Consider the following 18961-nt stretch of genomic DNA (forward strand, 5'->3'; position numbering starts at 1 on the left):
TTCTGCACAGCGTGGATGGAGATGTTCACAGTGGCAGCCTCCAGCCCCCACACAGAACAGTCATTTCCGCTGCACTCGCTGGTCCAAGTGCTGAAGGAAAGCTGGACTCACCTTCACGCCCACCAGTGCTCTCTTTCCCCTCCACTTACTTTTTTTTTTTAAATCACAAAAAGGTTTTCTCAAACCCTTTCCTGGGGGGTTTGAAGCTGTCTGGAGACAAAGTCCTTCTCAGGAAAGGAGGAGACCTTCATGGGCCTCAGAACGTGGCATGACAATAGTCCCCACGGCTCCCCTGCCCCTCAGTGCTTCAGCATCTTCTTCCTTGCAGAAGGGGGTTGGGGTGGAGGAAGGAATCCGGTGATCCCACAGCCCCCTAGACCCCGCCCCAGGCAGGAGACATCCCGTTTTACGGAAGAGTCAAGTGAGGAATCTTGGCTAGGAGTCAGGCTAGAACTCAGCCTTTCTCCCCTCTCTGGATCCTACCTTAAGCAGCTGAGATGGAGAAGGACCCCTGAGCTGCTGGAGGCAAAGACACAAGACCATGTGGGAGGCAGGCAGATAGGAGTCAGTGGAGATAATGTAAAAGGGCACCATGGTGGGAGAGGAAGCTGGAGCTTCAGCCTCCTGGGAGTGAAGGGTCTCAGAACAGTATGGAAGAGCTTGGACAAACAGCAAGGAGCAGCTCCTGTGTTTAAGCAGGGCAGTGACGCGGTCACATTTGTGTTTTAAAAAAAAAACAAACTCTGACACTATATGCTATGGAAATGGGATTTGGAGGAAACCTAACTGGACACAGGGAGACCAGGAAGGAGGGTTTCGCAGTGGTCTATGAAGGAGATTGTGCGTGTCTGTCTATGACGGAGACAGATGAGGAGAGTAGCAAAGCACCCCTCTCATTCACTCCTACACCCAGAACAAACCCCTTCGCTCTGTTACAGGATTGTGCAGAGGTGAATCTGGTACAATCCCTGTCTTCAAACAGTTTATAACATTAGGGACATAGAAGAAACAATACGGGATGGAGTCACTCAGTTTCTTTGACTAACAAATATATTTTGAACGCCTCCCATGGGCCAACCCTTTCCAGTTGGTGCTGGAGATATAACAGTGGAAAACCCCCAGATCTCTGACCTCTTGGGGGCCACATTCAAGTGGGGGGGGGGTGATTAGTCAGATTCTATTGAGTCTTGCTTAGGAAACAACGCATGTATATTGTCAGTGTCATTTGCCTTCCTGATTTCAGTCAAACACACACGGAAAATCAGAATTTTGCTGGAGGAAAATACAGTATCTACTGGAAGCAGGAAAAGTTGAGCAGAAAGACAGATTTAGAAGAACTCTAAAAACATAATAATCAAGGGTCATCTAGGATAAGGGTGAACATTCCCACACAAAACAACTTTTAGGGGTAATATGTATCGTGATGTTTCATGTGGTGCTCTTTCAAACCTCAAAAAAGATATTCCATACTGTTTCTTATTAACTAGACAAGAAAGAATAAAAATAGTAAGTTTTTAAGCCAAAGGCCAAAATCAGAAAAGAAAAATCTTCATAACATGAAACTTTATCCCTGAAATAGTCCCCATGTAGAATAAGCCTAAGACGACAAGACGACACCGTTAACACAACCATGATACAGTAGCTATTCTATCGATATGCATGGTACTGCTGCTACTACTGCTTCTCCTCATACTCTGCAGATGCCCTGGAGGGTTTATGCAGCGTAACAGTTAGAAGCACGGGTTCTGAAGTCAAAACGACCTGGGTTAATACCCCAAGCCAGCTGTTCTATTTCCCAGCACTGTGACCTTGGGCCTGTCATTCATTCTTCTGTGTCTCACTCCGCTCATCCAAAAACAGGTAATAATTCTATCTCATCTAAAGGTCTGCTGTGAGAATGAAATGGGTTAATTTATGTAAAGTGCTCTGAACGCAGTTTGGCACACAGCGAATGTGCAATAAATTGGTAGTTAGGCTGCAGGAAGACGTGGCTCTGGCATCCTTGGAAAGCAGGCAGGGTGATGTGCAAGGAGATACAGAGTCGGTGAGCTTTGAGGAAGGCTCATGGTAGGGCTGGGTACAGGGCATCCTGTCGCAAACCTCTGCACAGTCCACCAGCTCCTTCACTGGAGCCCTGTGTGTGCACGCTAAGTCGCTTCAGTCATGTCCGACTCTTTGTGACCCTAGGGACTGTAGCCCTCCAGGTTCCTCTATCTATGGGACTCTCCAGGCAAGAATACCGGAGTGAGTTGCCATTTCCTCCTCCAGAGGATCTCCCTGACCCAGGGATTGAACCCTCATCTTATGTCTCCTGCACTGGCAGGCAGGTTCTTACCACTAGCACCACCTAGGAAGCCCCACTGAAGCCATAGCTTTCCTCAAAGGTTGTGTCACAAGAGCCTTGGAAACCACAGCTGCCCCTCCACGCACCTAACTCTTGGATTGCTTGGTACCCTTCACTGTGGCGGGCCCCTTGTTAGTAAATGGGGAGCTGATGAGTTGCTACAATCAGACTCACTGAGCACAGGAAGTCACATGACTCCCACCAATCACTATACAGACATGAACTCTTGGTCAACCAGCAGCATCATCACCCAATCTACACTTCCTCTCAGCTCCAGTTATTTTCTACCACCTCCAAGCTTCTGCTTTTGCTTTTCCTTCTGCCTGTCTGCCCCTTCTCCCTCTTTCTCCAAGTCAGAATTCCTACTCAACACTGACACCCCACCTCAAACACACTTACTGCTGTGAAGTCACCCCAGTGAGCTCTGCCAGGGGTTTCTTACAGTGTAGTTAGCCAAGCACCAACACAGAATGATTTGTGGTGCTTGCTGACCACAGGCCTCCTACTTTAGTGGGTGGAGTCCAGCCAGCTGCATTGTTACCAACCTCCCCAGCTGACTCCCAACACACACTGAAGTTTACAGCCCAGAGAGCTGGCCTTGCACCACTGTCTCTTAGCAACTTCCCTGTCATCTGGGCTCCCCCCGTCCTTTTCATGTGACTTTGAGAGCACACCTGCTCATATTCCAGTCGAACTGCTTACAGTACATCTCCCGTCACCAGACTATGAGCTTCTTGAGGGCAGGGAACGTGCCTGAACTATATTTAAACTCTCAGCACTTCCAGCAACCTTACCATGCCGGACTCCTCTTTTTCCTCACACTCCATGCATCACTGGGTTCAGATAGTTCTACTTTTAAAATAGGTGGTTTTTTTGCCACTTTTCACCTCTTCTACCCCAATAACCCTAGTCCAAACTACCACCATCTCTGCTCATGGACTACCACAACGGTCCACTCTCTGAGCCTTCCATTTGACCCCTATCCCCTACAACTTCCTTTTCACACACCATTCAGAATAATTCCTTAAAAATAAATCAAGCATTTACAAAACACATATTCAAGAAAGCACTGAAGGAGTTCCCTGATGGTCCAGAGGTTAACAATCCACCTTGCAATGCAAGGGACGCCGGTTCCACACACTGCAACTACCGAAGCCCATCCACCACAACTAGAGTCTGTGTATCACAAGAAAAACCCCGCATGGCATAGCAAAGATCCCACATGCTGCAACCAAGACCTGATGTAGTCAAATAAAGAAGGCACTGACATCAAGAAGATACAAAGAATTAAACTCAAAACTTCAGAGTAAAAAACACAAAGGCAACTTAAAAATGGGTAAGAGACTTGCCTAGATACTTCACTGAAAAGGACACAAAGAGGGGAAAAACATACATGAATACAAAGATATTCAACATCATTTGCCATTAGGGAAAGGCATATTAAAACCACGGTGAGACACCACTAAATGATCAGAATGGCTAAAATAAATACTGAAAATGCCAAGTGCGGACAAGAACACAGAGCAACTGGAACTTTTATACACTGCTTAAGGAAATGCCAAAATGCTACAACCCCGCTGGAAAATAGTTTGCAAGTTTCTTATAAAACTGAATGTAAATTTTACCCCAGCAATCTAACTCCCAGGTATTTATTTATCCTAGAGAAGCAAAAATGTATGTTCACACAAAAACCTGAATACAAATGTGAATAGCAACTCTACTCCTAACTGCCAAAAGCTGGAAAGGAAACAAGTATCCTTCAAAGGGTGAATGGATGGACAAACTGTGATATGTCTATTCAATGGAACACTAGTCAGCGATGAGAATGAACAGACTCTGGATCTACCCAACAACGTGAACGAATCATGAAGACCTCATACTGAGGGAAAGAAGCCAGCCTCAGAAGGTTAGACTGTATGACTCCACTTATCTGACATTCTCAAAAGGACAAAATGGTAGTGATGGAAAGTGCAGCTTATTCGTGGTTATAAAAGGAGAACAGGAAGGATGTTTTTGATAAAGAAACAGTTCTGTATCTTCACTGAGGTGCTGGTAGTTCCATGAATCTATACATCTGTTAAAAGTCATAGAACTGTACACCAAGACAAAGTCTACTTTACCATATGGCAATTAAAAAAAATTAAAGTGATTGAAAGAAGTCAAATCATGTAACCTCCTGGTTCAAAACCTCCAACTGAGGGACTTCCCTGGTGATCCAGTGGTTAAGAATCTGCCTGCCAATGCAGGGGACACGGGTTCACTCCCTGCTCCAGGAAGATTCGTGCTGTGGAGCAACGAAGCCCGTGAGCCAGAACTACTGAGCCTGTGCTCTAGAGCCCATGCTCCACAACAGGATAAGTCACAGCAGTGAGAAGTCTGTGCACCGCAAACCAGAGAGTCACCCCCACTTGCCGCAACTAGAGGAAGCCCACATGTAGCAACAAAGACCCAGCACAGCTGAAAATATAGATAAATAGCAAAAATCACAAGAAAAGACCCTCCAACCTAGAACAGAATCTGAACTTCTCTCCACAGCCATGAGTTCCACCAGTGCTGGTTTCAGATACCTCTCAGGCCACATCTTCTCAAACTCTTCCTTTTGTGTCTCTCTCTGTCTACCCTGAGGCTCCCCTGCTGTTCCCTCTGCCTGAAATTCTTTCCCACAGGTATTTCCAAAACCCACTTCCAAACTTCCTCCATGCCTCTGCTCAAATTGTCAACTTCTCAGAGAGACCTTCTTAAACTGAATTTTCTATAATGGCATTTTTCCCCTGCCCTTATACTGTTGACATTTTAATTCATAGCACACATCACTAACTCACATCTGTATGCACTTTATATTTCCCAGCAGAATATAAGATCCACGAGGCTAGGAATCTTGTCTGTACCATTTATCAATACATCCTCAGCACCTAGGGCCTTGCCTACCACAAGATGAGAGTTCCACAAATAATTGTTAAATGATCAGTGATTAAACCCAAGAGATGAACATTTAGTGATGAGATTCCTAATGCATTAAACTTGGATGCATATTTTGATTTCTTTGCAGTATCCTTCAAATCACCTGTCCACTTGGTGCCTAAGTAAAGCAGCCTTAGTCCAGACTATTTAGTTAAGCTATCAGTGTTTTCAAAATGAATTAACTCAACAACTCCCTAATAAGTGCAGCCTTCCACTACTTGGTTAGGTAACTGGCTTGGGATGAGCTAGGATGGGGCAAGGCTGCAAGCACCCTCATTCTTAGAGTAATGCCACATGGGGTTTCCTCAGGGCTTCTAAAAAGCTATCTAGAAGTGCTACTAATAAGTGCAAAGAAGTTGGAGGTGAGATTGAAGAAAGAAAAAATATACCACCTCTCCTCAACACCATTCCAAGGAGAAGGAATAAATTAGCACTTAAAGGACGCCTACTCTATATGTTCCAGGCACTCTCTAAAGGTTCTATTTAATCCTCCATCCACCCTTCAAGGTGGACTCTATGGACCCCATTTTCATACATGAAAAGAGCCAGGCACAAAGAGGTTAGGTAATGTGCCCAGAGTCACATACCTATAGGTAATGACTGGTGCTCTGAACTCAGGCCTGCGGAACAGCCAACCTGATTCTTTTCCCACTCTGAATTTTAGAAGCAATATTCAGAGTCATGAGGGTGGGCACTGTCCAGGGGAACCAGGCAGACATGCCAGTCTCAAACAGGAAATGCCAGCTCGGACACCCAGGTTCTTCACTAAAACTTCTCAAAGGTCGGCATCAGCAAATCTGCTAAAGCAAGATGCTGAGCACATCCAGTAAAAGTGTACTGAGCATCTGCTCTGTCACTAGGCTCACATTTAGTATTTCACTTAATTTTCATCATCATTTTAAATGGGTTACATGTATGAAGCATTAAGGGCTGTTTATCCAAAAATGAAGGTACCGACCCTGCAAGCAAACAAGAACACCTGAGAATTCTTTACCCCCCACTTCATGCCAGTTAGAAATTTTGAACTTATTTCTTAAAAACAGAGCAGTATGGAACTCAAACAACTGCATATAAGTTTTTTCATATGCTAGTTTTTTTAGTCTTGGTCCGGGTTTTACACACTAGTTAGCACAGGAATTATTGTTCAAGGTTGCATACACAGAAACCAGGCAAAATGCAATTTGGGGGGCAATGAAAATATCTTCAAGGGTATTTTGGCTGTGAATGATTTCTACCCCCATACTATGGCTCTGGAATCCAAATATCAGTAAGATGAAACTCTGCTCTACCTCCTGTCCTCTCATTTACTCCTGCTTGGTTAATAATCAAGAGATCGTAGATCGAGAAAGGAAGCGAGAGACTACCAAGTCCCACTCTTTGCCGGGGCAGCAATGCCTGACGGTCACCAGCCATTTCTGATGATGCTGGCAAGGAGAGGAGTCTCCTACCCACTGGACCACTGCCATCCTCAGCCCACTCTTCCTCCATTTACCTGCTACCCACTCCCTTCCACATCCACTCCTGGCTGCTAGCTTTGCTTTCTAGCCCTGCAGAATATTTATAACCCCTCTTTCCTATGATAATCATTAGCATATTCAAACCCTGGTATTAGGATGATTCTTTCTTAACGTTATAGAGATCAAGAAGAGAGTCACGTATCTGCATTGCGCTTTTAAATAACTAAGTGATGGTTTTTACTTCTGGGTGTTCATCTCTGCACCCACCTCCCCACAAGGCGGCTCCACTGATCAGGTTCTACATTTTGGGAGCCATGCCCTGAAAATATGCAGCTTAGTTGGGAAGACAAAGAACAGAGATCACATGTCATGTGGCCAGTGTTCTTCCAGTGTATAAATTAGGTGCCGGCCACATGCAGAGAGAAAGGGTCAGGGTTGCAGCTGCCTCCCCACCAGGAAAGCATGCTGACCCATGAACTAGACTCTCCCAAAACACAACTTGTATCCTGAATCTCTCTGGGGAAACTGACCAGGTCTCAAGCTTTGTTTACTTACTATACCATCCATGTCTCAGACATCTGCCTCAGTGTCAAGCCGAGAGTAGGTGCTCATTGAGCCTTACTTCACTCTCTGGCACTTCAAAGGGGCCTGGAGGTAAGGATAATTCAATTGAAATGATCCCAAAGTTCTCAACGAAGGTTTAAAAAAACTCTTTAATAATAATATCACTTCACACACCTAAGGTAAGGCGTCTAGGTCTCCATCTCTACCATCTATCAACTCACTGAGTGATATAAAACAGGTAACCTAACTTCTCTAGACGTTCATTTTCCCAGATATAAACCGAGGGGCCTGATCCAATGGACTGCAGGGTCCTCTCCAGATCCAGGGACCATCTGCTGTCCCAGACAGTAAAATAGATAATCCACAATAATCTGACTGAACTAGCTGATCTGAAAAATCACTGTGTAATTTCCAGAAGAATGGAGAGCATGCAAAGAGCCAAAGGCAGACAAGGATTCCAGCCCCAGTCCTTTTGTTACTCTACCATGAACCACCACCCCAGTATAGGTTCAAATACCAGTGTCAACATTTACTGAGTGATGATCTTGGGTAAGTCACTGAACTCCTTCAGCCTTGATTTTCACATCTTTAGATTGCTTATTCTAACTCCTCCCAGGCCTACTGGGAGGGTGATGTGTTAAAATGTGTGTAAAGCCCCCTGCACCCAGAGGACACATGCTACGTTTCCCTTTGTGCAAACATCCTTCACCTCAGCAGTCATCCACTTAATCAACAGACTCCGATCCTGAGGCTTTTCATGATCCAGAGCACAGCCAGCCAGAGAGGAAGGGCTCTAAAAGTCAATTAGACTCCCTCCCACCTCTGCAACTGACACATGAAGAAGCTGAGGCTCAGAGAGGCACAAGGACTGGCCCAAGAACCTAGGTGTTCTTCAGCAGTAAAGCCTGGCCCAGAACATGGGGTGGCAGACGCCGAGGGCCACACAGGACACAGACAGAAACCTCTGCAGGCTCTGCTCTCCTTAAAGAAAATGGGGACACTCCACATAAAACCAAATTCTGACGAATAAAAGCAACAGTATTTTTTACTTACAAATTTTGGCAAGGGCTGCAGAAGAGATGTAGAGTCACAGTTTGTCTATGAAATGCAAAATTTCCCCAAATTCCCTGTGAGATGAAGGGCAGAGTTTCTTGCTAGTAGCCCTTCCCAGTTACTCCAGTCCCCTTTCCCCTCCCCGTTTTGACTTTTTTCAGTTTGCACACCTTGAGGCAGACATGCTGCATTAGGCTCCCCTCTGAGCAAGGTGAGAAGTCTCAAGTCCAGGCAATAACACACGCCCTCTGAAACACAAACAGCACAATCCCCCAACTGTGCTGTCATAATACAAAGAGAATCCCCCTGCCCCCAGAGAGCTCCAGCATGGGACATTAAGAACATGACCCAATCCACAAAGGCACACCCGTAACTCAAGGGCCAGCAATCCAAAGGTCCCCCTGAAAGACACGATCAAAAATCCCTGAGACCATTTAGGTACTCCTGGAAACCTCAGCCCAGAGTCCACCAAGGGCACTCAACTGAGCACTGAAGAGGGAGCCCCAATAAGACAAGGAGGGGCGTGGGTGACAGCTGGCTCTGGGGAGACACTGCTAACCTGATGCGCCCCCTCCTGCCTCAGGTTAACAGAGAGAAGCATTTCTCCTCCAGAAGCACTGGGCAGAAAGCTACACCAAGAGCAGGCTTGTGAACAGTGTCTTGTCAGCACACTCCCCACCAAGCGGCCCCCTAATCCAAGCCTCACATGGCGTTCTTGAGCAAATAGACACAGAGAGGGAGACCGTCCTGGCCCAGCTCACACCGCATGTGGGGGCAGCTCTGCATGGAGCCTATGCCGACCTGCCCTCTAGAGCTGTTCCCTCCCACTGCCCCCAAGGCTCTTCTCCTCCAGGCCCATTCTTCCTTCCAAAACCGGGGGCTCACCTCCTGGTTCTGAGGATCCAGCCAGGTTGAACAATGCTCAGAAGAAGGTGACCATTTAGCAATTCATCCAGTGGGACCTCTGCAGGCCAGAGCAGCTGGAGCTGTGCCCGTGCCCAGTAGCAAGGAGAGACTGCCGCGTGTTAACTTTGAAAGGGCTCTCTCTTCCCTAAACACTTCTGATCACCCTCCTCCCCCTCGTAGTACTATGGAGACATGTGCTCTGCTTGGGAGGAGGTAGGGAGGAAGGTGCAGCTATTTACTGGAAGAAGGGCAACAGCCAGCTGAGCCATGCTCCACGCTCACAACCAGCAGAAGCGGACTGGGAGAAAAATAGCTCTGTGTGCTGCCACAGAATTATTAACCCTTGGGCTCCAGCTTTGCTCCTCACACAGCTGAAGCAAGAGAAACAATACACTTAACCAATAGAGTGCCAGCCAAAGACATTACATCACCGGTCAGTGCCGCCATTGGCTAATAATTCCTAGAAGGCATTATCTGCTTCTAGGTGCTTAACCCTTTCGTGAACATCACAGCAAAGACTCAAGCATTTGGTCTAAGCCTATGGGTCCTGGACCATGCTTTTACCAGGATGATCTGGGGTGCTTTCTAAACATACAGATTGCTATGTTCCATCCCAAATCATCCAAATCAGATTCCTGAGAAGTATGTGATGGTTTAGTCGCTAAGTTAAGTCCGACTCTTGCGACCTCATGGACTGAAGCCCACCTGTCTCCTCTATCTAGAGGGTTATAGTCCATGGGATTTCTCAGGCAAGAATACTGGAGTGGTCTGCCATTCCCTTCTCCAGGGAATCTTCCTGACCCAGGGACCAAACCCTGGCCTCTTGCATTGTAGGCAGATTCTTTACCATCTGAGCTACCAGGGAAGCCCGCATGGATTTCTGTATCTTAAATAGTGTTCAGAGTGTGGAACCCACTGGCCTATTCAGAAAGGCTTCCTCTCTGAAGGAATGAGATGAGATTTTTTCTGATCATTTATTACGTGCCCAATGCATTACTATATCATCTCACTTATTTCCTGCACTGAGCAGTGATGTGACTGGCTCCATTTCATAGGTATAAAAAGAGAGACTAAGTCATTTGCTCAGAGACAGAGCCTGGCTTTGAAAGTCAGACTGTTTGTACCCTATCTTGCTCCTCTTTTGAAGCTTCCAAAATCAAATCAAGCTATTTGCCTACTTATTGCCTCCAGGGATATAGAAACAATAGACCTCCTGGATAAGCTGAAAAATGCCAATAACGCATGACGCATGAAGAACTAGGGAGTGAAGAGAAGGGGAATTCCCATAGCAGGTGTTCAGGGATCATGAACCTTCCAGAGAACCCTTCTCTTTTTTAAGCTCAGTTCTTCCGCTTCTGCTACAAATCTCTGCTTAGCTGTCACTTTCTCTGGGAAGCCTCCTCCTATCCCCAAATCTGGGAGAGATGCCCCTGGTCCAGGCTCCTATGTCCTCTATCAGTGGCCTTATTGCTTGCTTACCAGGTAAATTCCACAAGATTAATTACAGCCATTTGTGCCTTCACCAATATAGACCCAGCACAGTACCTGCCACATGTGAGTACTCAGTCTTGACTGTGGAAAGAGGGGAGGGAGAGAGGGGCGGAGAGAAGGAAAGAGAGAGGGAGGAAGGGAGGGAGGGAAGGTCTTTACTCGAATTCTAAACAGCATCACCCTGACGCGGGAAAGGCAAAGGACTGGAAGCCAGGGGAACCACATGTACAAAATTTGTCTGACCTTGGGCAAGCCCATTCTCAGGGGGCCTTGGTTTCCTCATCTGAAAATAAGAACAGAAGCACCTTCCTTGTAGATAGGCATGAGGATCAACTTAAAGAATGATACAGGCTCGGATGCACTCCTCTGCACTTTCTCCCTCGATCTCATCCATATTATTGGCTGGCATCAAAGTGCTGACACCCCTCTTAATAGCGGGACGTCCCCCCTGTCTGTGTGGGTATCTTGGACATCTCCAAGACAACATTTACATTTTCTCCCCCTGATCTTCACCACCACTCTTTGACTGGTGCTCCTATCTATTGATCTTTTATTTTTTTGGTAATTGAGATGAAATTTATATAACATAAAATTAACCATTTTAAAGTATACAGTTCAGTAGCATTTAGTATATTCATAGTATAGTTCAAACACAGCTTCCATCCAGTTCCAAAATATTTTCACCATCCAAAAAGGAAACCACTTAGCAGTCATGCCCTGTCTACCCTTCTTCCCCTCTCCACACAAAACTCCGGCCAACACCAATCTGCCTTCTGCCTCTATGGATTAGGCTACTTGGACTATTTCATATAAGTGGAATCATATAATATAAGACTTTTTGTGTCTGGCTTCTTTCACTTAACATGTTTCCAAGGTTCTTCACATGGTAGCAAGTATCAGTGCATACTCAATCATTAAGTCAGTCTGACTCTTTACGACCTCATGGACTGTAGCCCTCCAGGCTCCTCTGCCCGTGGACTTTTTCAGGCCAGGAATACTGGAGTGGGTTGCCATTTCCTCCTCCAGGGGATATTCCTGACTCAGGGATGGAACCAGAATCTTTTGTATCTCCTGCATTGGCAGGCGGATTCTTTATCACTGTGCCATCTGGGAAGCCCAGCATGTATCAGGACATTCTTCCTTTTTATGGCTGACTAAGATTCCATTGTAAGTACTTACCACATTTTTATTTATCCGTTCCCCTGTTTATGGACAGCTGGCATCCAATCTTGAGCCATAAACCTGGTGGGGGGGGTCACCCTTGATCCTTCCCTTTCCCATAATCCTGACATTGAATGTATCAGCAAGTCTTGTCCATTTAACACCCCCAATACAGCTCCTTCTACTTGTCCAATACCATTGCTACCCTGCAGCCAGGACAGCAACACCTCTCTCACCAAACTCCTAATTTGCGGCAAGATCCCATTCTTCTTCCTACTCCTTTTTCTTACCTGCGAGCTGCATAAACCACATCATCCATTCACTTCAGCAATATTTACTGGGCACTTTTCTTCATGGAGTTTGCCTCCAAGAGGCATGACAGACAACAAGCAATTATATAACATCATGTTGTTACTAGGTCATTAAGATCCTTCACTGAGTTTTCACTGCACCTTGAGTAAAATCCATGGCCTTCCATGGCCCCATCTATTTCTCCAAACTCATCTCAGGCTGCTCTCCAGTCATGCTGGGTTCCACTCCTCCACCTCACGGTCCTTGAACAAGTTGTTCTCTCTGCCTCTTGACCTTGGCATTGCTGGACCTTCTTCATCCCTCAGATCTCAGTGTAAATGTCACGTCTTGATGATACCACTCGTCTAAGCGGATCTACCCTTCATTAACTTCACTCATTCAAGAAATATGTGCTGAACACTGTACTGGGATAAAGTGAGGTATGACATCCTGGAGCCCTCAGTCTAGCAAGGAGGACCAATAACAGGGAAGTAAATACAATGAATCAGCAAGTGTGGCGAAGGGGGCATAAAAGGGAGGATATCTGCTTTATACCGGATGATCCAAAAGGCCTCTCTGAGGTTGTATTGAAACTGAATGGTGAGAAAGAGTCCTGTGGGAAGACAGCCTATTACTTTCCATCATACCCTGGCTATGTAATGCAACAGTCCATTCTTCAGTATTTCCTTTGAAGGAATCAAAGCATTTAATGTCAGTCTCTGCCTCCCCTAATAGACTAAACTGTATTCCCAGCACTGAGGACGGTGCTGACCATTTAGGAGGTATTCAGCGCACATTGATGCATTAATTACTGATCAATTAGTTAATCAATTCACCAATGAAATCATTCCACAGACTGAAACAAATTCTAGTGTTTTTTGCTGTGGTCATTACTTTATGGCAGAAGGACACCTACTCTGTTGGGTTTTAGAAAACAATGTAAAATGAGAATGCATATGCATGAGAGACACTGGATGGTAGTCATTCTAGTCATCATCAGGAAAGATTCTTTCCTGTGGAAGCTGGTCGACTCAATTCAAATTCCAAAATCCATTTTCACATGCAGTCAAGAAGTTTAAAGGTAAGAGAAAGGAACGCTTCTGTTCTTCACCGGGCACAGCGCAAAGCACCTTCTCTTTGATATCTTGGCCACTTCCCAAGCCCACCCTGGGAGGCACCTGCCCAGGCACAGCTCTCAACAGCCCCCTCCAAGAACCTCTCACTCCCCATGCTGGTTTCTGGGAGTGCTGGCTGCACACAGCTCACAGTTGAGCTTCTCTTTAGGAACCATCCTGCTGAAGGAACATCCAAAGTTATGCCCCCTTCCCTGGAGGCAGTCTGCCCCCACTAATTGATCAACATGGGGTTTCAAAGGCCTGGCCCCCAGCCTCAGATCACCTGAGGCCTCTCTTGCTTTGCATCACTGACCAATTTCTCCCTCTGCCCCCATACTGCTTCCCTCACCATCCATCCCTTGGAGAGTGAGATCATTCCCCAAGAATCCACTTACACCCAGTTCTCAGAGCCTCAATCTTTTCCCTTAGAAACCAACCTATGACAGGTGGGGAAGATGACTTCCCTTTAAATCAGAAAACTGAGATTCAGAAAGGTTAATAATGTCCCCAAAGCACATGGCTAAAGTGAATTTCTGGTGTGACTCCCTGTCAAGACTTTTCTCCTCACCACAGCCTCTAACAGCTGAGGCTGTGTCTCCATGAGACAGAAAGAGGAGCCCATAGAGGAAAAACCAGAAGATCAGAAACAACAGGCAGAGGTTCCCTTCACCAACCTCCAGGGGCCACCCCTGACAACAAGGTCCAGGTCAAAACCTCCAGAAACAATATGAAAATGACCCGTAGGTTGCAGAGGCAAGCATCACATGAGCAACATCTCCATGCCTGAATGATCCATGCCTGGAAGCCAGGGAGCAGGGCTCCTGGGCAGACACTGCTGCCTTTAGGGGCCAGAATATTTACAACCACATCCAAAATATTAACTGCAACTTACCAGCTTTCTATTGCTCCAATCTCCATCCATTTTCACAAAGCTGCCAGAATTCTTCCACTGCCCTCCTTGATCGCAGGACAAAAATCTATAGAGTCTAAGGCTGCATTTTAAGGTCTGTGCATGTTTTAGCTCCTGCCATGTTGACAGCTCATTTCCTCCCCACAAAAGCCCTAGTCCTATTTGATTAGCTGACATAGGATTAACTGATGGCCTAAGTCAGGATACTGGACTTTTTCATCTTTGCACAGGAAAATCTCTGGAATTCCTGCTATCCTATCACACACACACACATGCATACACACCCCCTACCCCAGGCTTGGTATCCCATCACACACACATACACACACACCAGTCTGCTATCCCATCACACACACACACATACATAGAGCCCACACAGCTTTCAGCCTGGCAAACCCTCCTACTCCTCTAGTCCCAATAGTCACCTCCTCTTGGAAGCCTCCCTGGCTTGCTCATGGTCCTCCTCTCCACGTAACATCCCCTGTACAACACTGCATTATAACTGTTTCTCCTGTTCTCCTTATTCCCAGGGACTCCTCCAACACCCTTCTTCCTGACTCTAGGGCTTAGCACATTGTCTGGCACACAATAGGAACCCAATAAACACAGAATAAATACACGAGGCGCTCCATAAAGCACTAATTTCTCTGTCCTAGCTTGGCCAGGGAACCCCTCTTAGTTTTGCTTTGTTTTTCTCTTCTGAGCTCCAAGAGACTTGGAAATAAGAAATGGCATGACGAATCTGACCCCCGGCTCCGGGGGTCAACAGGACAGGAGGCGTCTGCAGATGTAGATAGAGCAAACGTCCGGCCTCTGCGGTCGTCAGCTCCCCGCAAGCTCTTCCCGGGGCCCCGGCGCTGGGTGGAGATTCTATTGGAAGCCCCTATCCGAAGCCCCTCTGGCTCCCCAGCCCCTCAGGGGTGCCCCGCACGCGCACCCGTCCGTCCCAGGGTCGGCCCGGAGAGCTGGCAGCAGCACTCGGGGAGGCAGCTTGGCGCGCCGGCTCCTCCGCCCACTGGCGGGCCCCTCCGCGCGCCCGCATCCCGCCGGCACAGAGCGGGAGCGCCCAGGAACGCAGCCTGGCGCCGGGACGCCACCAGCAGCCTCGGCGGGAGGTGGCGGGGACTCCCCTGTTACCAGAAACCTCACAAAGTCTTAGTTCGCCGCAGGCTCTGCTTACCTTGAGAGCCGCCAGGAACCCGGAGCCGGGGGTGTGCCTTGGCCGCTGCGCTCGCCTGCGGATCCGCTCGGGTCCCAGAGCTCAGCCTCCGCACCCCGTGGCGCGCGAGCGTCTCCCCTCGGCAGCCCAGCCTCCCTGCGCCGCGGGGGCCCATTGGCTCGGGCAGCCAGGCCCCGCCCATTGGAGGCCCCGCCCCTCACGCCTCCCACGCCCCTCTTGCCTCCCCGCTACCCGGCTCTCGGCCACTTCTAGCTGGTAAAGTGCTTCTAGACAGCTCTTATCAAGCTCAGGCAACCGAGAAAGGTAATAATTCTCCATCCCAAGAGCGTCTAGACGCCCCTCGGGGAGTGTGAAGAGTGCAGAGTCCCTGGAAACCAGCTTTGAGAAAGTCACCTGACCCTCCCTGACCTTCGGGAGACTCCAGAAATCCCACAGCAGATGTCTCAGGCCCTGTGCTAGGCACTTAGAGCTAGGCGTGCATCGGGGGAACCACACAAAGTTTGTCGCCCTCACGGGTTTTGCACAAGATGAGGGTCGGGGCGGGCAGGCTATGTGCAGATAAACAAATAAAAAGGTAATGCCAGATTGTTGTGAGCATTATCGGTGGGGTGATTTAAATAAGAAAGGGGGCCGAGGACGCTATAAATGGGATAGTTTTGAAGGCCACTTTGAACGAGATGGAGAATAAAAGCCATTCCAGGGCTGGAGGGCGAGCATTGCTGACAGGGAGCAGCAGATGTGCCTTGGTTCTGAGACCGGAGCTGTAGCCTACGATGGCCCAGTGCAGTGAGCAAGGGGAGAGAGGGTTAAGTCACCCAGAGCTCACAGAAGTGTGAGGCAGGGTTAGGGGCTCCACCTTTGCTGTAAGCACGGAAATAAACCAGAGAAGGGTTTTGAGTGGGACTGTGACCCTTTTAAAAAGACCACTCTGGCTTTTTTGTGTGGAGAATGGATTTTCGAAGGGAAAGAATGGAAGCAGGAGAGCAAGGAGATGTCTTAGTCTTACCCTGCTTGTGCTGCTCTAACAGAATACTGTAGACTGGGTGGCTTAAACAAAGAAATTTATTTTCTCAGTTCTGGAAGCTAGAGGTCCAAGATCAAGGTGCTCTCAGGATGGGTTTCTGGTGAGAGTTCTCTTCCTGGCTTGTAAACTGCTGCTTTCTACCTGAGTCCTCACATGGTGGGGAAAGAAAGACCAAGCATGCTGATGTCTATGCTTCTGAGGGCACTAATCTCCCATCATCTCATCTAAACCTAAAATCTGAAACTCCCAAACACCCCATCGCCAAATTCCATCACACTGTGGGTCAGGGACACCATATATGACTGACGGGGGGTGGGTACATAATTCAGTACACAATACCAGAAGGTTGTTACAGAAATCAAGGTAAGAGATGATAGGGGCTTAGACCAAGGTGGTTACAACAGAGATGGGGAGAGTGAACTGACTGAAATATATTTTGAGAATATCATGGAAAGGCTTAATGATGGATTGGATTTAGGAAATGAGGAAAACGAATGAATGAAGAATGACTCCTGGGTATCTTGAACTACCCACAGGGTAATTGTGCCATTGCCAATGTGGGGAAGAGTACGGAGGAACAGGTTGGAAGCAGAAGGAAATGAAGGAAGGCTCCATTGTTGGCATTTGAGCAACCTATTAGATAGCATATAACAGTGCCAGGCTCTCTTGAAATGATTCCATGTGTGTTAACAATTGTCTATATAATTCCCATGATAACCATATGATAGAAAAGTACTCTCACTGTCCCCATATTCCAGATGAGGAAATGAAGGCACTGCCCAAGGTGGGTGACTGGATGCATAAGTCTAGAGCACAAGTAACGGTCTGAGACTGGAAATGTGCATTGGAGGATGCCCTGACCTGGGCTGTATGGGACCACCAAGAGAGAGCATGCAGTACGAGAAGAGAGGAGAGCCAAGGGCTGAGCCCTTGCAAGGTTCTCTTCCAACATCTTCCACTTATTGCGTGACCTCTACTAAGTGACCTTAGTCAATAAGAAGGAGTAACCCAACTGTAGTAACTAAGGGGAAATAAGATTTGCTCAGGGATTGCACACTCTAATATGAACATGGACAGGCAGTAACGTAGCAAGTGAAGTTGGCAGGGGGGACGGAACAGAGAAAGGTGTGTCACACTCAAGGGTGCCCACCTGTCTAAGCGAGCAATCCTTATTCCACACCAGCTGATTTTTGCCATATGGAACATGGACCCTGAGTTGCCAGATGATCTGACATTTATTAAAGGGCTAGGAATTCAGATTATGTTAAATCTCCAGATTTATTAATTTGGCAATTAATTTTACTTTAGTCACTACTGTTGGGCAAACTTATGTATGGATAGGATTTGCTTCTTTGGCTACTACTTTCCACTTCTGGGTTAGATAATATCTCAGGTCCTTTCAAGAAACTTCCTGAATAGTTTCTGTCTAGACATCAGACACAGATGTTGATAATAGTTGGACATAAGAGGACCAAGGAAATCTCAGCTCGGAAGCACAGCATAGTCTTTGATGACATTTGGCCAGTCTCTGCCTTGACCCACCTGACATATCATTTCTAAGCCTCAGTTTCCCCACCTGTAAAATGAGGAGCTCAGAACAGTGCTCTTCCAAGACCCCTCCCAACTCTAACATTTAGAGTTATAGCATAGCAATAATGGAAAAGGTGTTCTTGTCTGGGTCTGTAAATTCAAAAGGTCTCACTAAGTATCAGTTTTAAACAAAGAAGAAAAGAGGACACAGGGAGTGAGAGGATTAGATGAGAAGCCAGGCAAATTGTGGCATAGAAAATTATTTTTTATTGAGCTATGAATAAGAAAAAAGGCAATTAGATCAGGAGTGCTTAATGGTTTCTACTAAAACTTCAATGTATTGTAGCCAATTCTCTCTATATATCACCAATGGTTTTGCAGTAATGAGATTCTCCTGTCATGTATTGGAGGTCAGCTACACGCTAGCATTATTTATTCTTATGTGCTGAGCTTACGGTAATGAAAAGAGCCTAAAAGCAGATAGTTGCTCCCCATAGCATTAGTCCCTTCTGTCCCCACCTGAGATATGGTTTAAAATTGAGGAAACAGCTTATGATTTTATAAATCACTGGGTCTTGTGTAGCAGAGTGAGCATGGGGTTGAGAGCTGGGAGACCTGACGCACAGCCATTGAATAACCTCGCTGAACCTTCTCCATCAGTAAAATGACTGGTGCACGAAGGTGGCTTTCCTAGAAGATATTTGTATTCAGGTCTCCACATTTCTTTGCAGGAACTTTTTCGTCGTGTGGGGGCCTGGTAATTCCCAGGGCCAGATCTTTCCATGATTCTCCACTTCTCAGTCTCCCAAAACTCTTCAGGCAGAGGTGTCATCTCAATTAGACCAATTAGATGCTCACTCCTGGGACTTTGTCTCTCCAGAAAGTGACAAAGATGGAAAGCTAGAGATTGACCATGAGACTGAATAGAGTGATGGTAGAGGCAGCAGCCACACCCTGAAGACCAGTGCTTGCTC

At 46.9% G+C, this 18961-nt stretch overlaps 1 protein-coding gene across 2 annotated transcripts in view; it reads right to left on the bottom strand.

The window, feature by feature from the left end:
- Nucleotides 1–15525, bottom strand: part of SYN3 (synapsin III) — a 486177-nt gene extending 470652 nt beyond the window's left edge. Inside the window, exon 1 of one of the 2 annotated variants that reach the window (XM_042247181.2) lies at nt 15434–15525. The gene's annotated coding sequence lies outside the window, so the exon portion shown is untranslated. Of the gene's footprint in view, nt 1–9264; nt 9681–15433 lie in introns of those variants that run through there. The other variant, XM_027967692.3, reaches the window with a different exon arrangement.
- Nucleotides 15526–18961: the final 3436 nt, after the last annotated feature.

The sequence above is a fragment of the Ovis aries genome, chromosome 3 (genome assembly GCF_016772045.2).
Source record: "Ovis aries strain OAR_USU_Benz2616 breed Rambouillet chromosome 3, ARS-UI_Ramb_v3.0, whole genome shotgun sequence".
NCBI lineage: Eukaryota > Metazoa > Chordata > Mammalia > Artiodactyla > Bovidae > Ovis > Ovis aries.